Below are 2510 nucleotides of genomic sequence, written 5' to 3' on the forward strand. Positions count from 1 at the left end.
TACATGTACAGTATATACCAGTGAATTGGTAAACCTCCACATGTATATTATAGTCATACAAGTACATACAATTGAGCCAATAAATATTACACTTGCACACTGTACATGTAGCAACATTTACATGTAAATGCAATAAACATAAATGTACATGTACTCCATGCTGATACTATACATGTACATGTACATGTATACTGTACACTGTTTGTTATCAACCGTAGAATATTAAAACTTATTAATTCATTTAGGCTTCAGTATACCAAATTTTAAGAATGTATTGATTATATTAAATAAAATAACAGCTATAGATTTAAATTTATAAGGGTGCTGTATATATTCTCATTTATAATTATTCAAATATTGACTCATTGACTCATTATGGTATCATTGTATCACACATGCTTGTACATGCACTGCTAGAGTTCATACTCATAACTCACTTTAAATCTGAATTCAACCAAATCAAGTGTCACTTCATCTTTATCCACTCTCCTAATACACAATTCCCTCAGTCCACTGAGATTGATGGCATGAGCTACCTCTCCACTGATACTAAGAGGACCACCTAAAAATAAAAGGACACTTAATTTGGCACAATTTTTGAGCAACTTTAAAAATTTGTAAAAAAATCCAAATTTGATCAGAATAAGCTCAAACTTTCTACACAATATTAAAACATGAATATGCATTGGGAAAAATTATAAAAATAGAGAATTCCCTCTTTGTGATTTTTACGCTAAATACCCTGTACTAAAGTACTGGGACAAGAGGATGCATGAGGACTACGCCAATATCCTGTGGAAAACCGTCATAAAATGGCAGATCAAATTAAGCAATATTCAGACACAATGTCTAAACATTGTTTGAATGTAATTCAGGCTCAGCAGGCACACGTTACAAAATGAACAAAAATCAAAAACAAACAAAACCATAACTTGACACTTCAAAAAATCTAAAAAAAGTAAAAACTAATCTAACCTTTAGCTTGTACATCTGCCGGAATCTTACTCACTTCCAGTAAAAGATTTCCATTCAGTACAATTAATACAATTAGCCTCTTCAGTAATTTCTATACCACTAGGTCTTCTTCTACAATGTATAAACATGTCACAACATTTTATAAACAATGATACGTACCACAAAAATTTCTAGGACGAGTTTTAGCTTTAAAACTTTAGATTTCTGAGTCAGTAGTATTTGCTGGACAGAAAATCCGCCATTTTTAATTTCTGCACTTTACACGACGCCTACAAAACATCATTAAATTAACTCTTTGTAAAGTTTGTTTACTCAATTTAGCTTCAGCTTTTTTGGAGGACGAGACTAGGTTTTTTTCCTACTCTTTTAGTCTCCTCCTTTCTTCCTCCTGTCGTAAGGAATAGTAGCTCCAAGAGTGATACGTTTTATCCAGCCAGACATGGAAGGTTTAGCCAGGCTCAACCAAACCTCTACAATCCTTTCATGGAGGACTCCTACCTCAGGCTCAGACACTACGGCACTACCAGGCTCTCCTGTAAACTACCAAACGAGGTAACTCTAATTTTATTTCATGATTTTACCTTGCCAAGGAATATATACATGAATGTGTAAGGAGGATGTACCATCGTTGAAGGATTGCCGGCAAAGGGACCCAATAGAAGGTGTTCAGTGTTGGGCCATTGGGTTATTTGGGTATGATAGAAAGCACTCAGAATGGAGGTTGATAATTGCATACTAAATAGCTAGTAATCTTTGGCAAGTTCAGGTTGTGCATCTATTGGCCAAATAAAGCCAGCCATTTTGGACCATTATGTGTATGGCGGTATGCTCAAATTAAAACCCACCAATCACTAAAAACTTAGCACCCTTCTACAATTACCAGCCATACGGTATTATGATTGAAGTACTGAGGCACTGTTGTTAATGTTAATTTGTAGGTGACTCCACCAGTTGAGGCAGTTATTCTTGTTCTCTCCTTCATCTGGTCTCTACTCTTGTCCTCTTCCTATGACTGATGGGGAAGCTATAGACTAATTGAAGTGAGCAGACATTACACACAAATGCACATTATACTTAATGCATTACATACACATTTACATGTACATGTACTTACTGATTCTCTGGTGCTACAGTAGAAGTCATAAAAAAGTTCACGTTTCGTATAAACAAAACGAATACGATACGATCCGTTTCGTATCTTTCTACAGTATTAAGTGTTGCATTATCGCTCCGTTTAAACGATTAAAAAATGTAAGCTTTCCGTTTTATTACCGTTTATACGGATACACAGTAAATTGCACGTGGGTGCAAGCCCCGCCAACGTGGCTGACTGGTTGGAAACAAACTGCTCTGGCTGTCTCTGAGAGTCCTCTCAAGCCATTTTTCTTCGATCTGTGCTTCAGAAAACCAAAGACAAACGTAAGGTATCTTGTATAAACATAACTCTTCTTCCAATCTATAGGTTTAAAGAAGAATTTCCCTTCGACATAGATAGTATGCTCCGACGTCTCGGACGCTTGTATGAGTAAAAGATC

The 2510-nt window shown here is 35.7% G+C and overlaps 1 long non-coding RNA gene across 1 annotated transcript; it reads right to left on the reverse strand.

Moving 5' to 3' along the window:
* Positions 1-308: 308 nt before the first annotated feature.
* On the reverse strand, positions 309-1232 carry LOC109591364 (uncharacterized). The gene is made up of 3 exons (XR_002189783.1): positions 1135-1232; positions 976-1086; positions 309-562 (listed from the first exon to the last, which is right to left on the reverse strand). It is a non-coding gene; the product is annotated as an uncharacterized LOC109591364 (long non-coding RNA).
* Between the last annotated feature and the right edge of the window lie 1278 nt (positions 1233-2510).

Source organism: Amphimedon queenslandica, unplaced genomic scaffold, assembly GCF_000090795.2.
Source record: "Amphimedon queenslandica unplaced genomic scaffold, v1.1 AMPQUscaffold_8360_Cont19695, whole genome shotgun sequence".
Lineage (NCBI taxonomy): Eukaryota > Metazoa > Porifera > Demospongiae > Haplosclerida > Niphatidae > Amphimedon > Amphimedon queenslandica.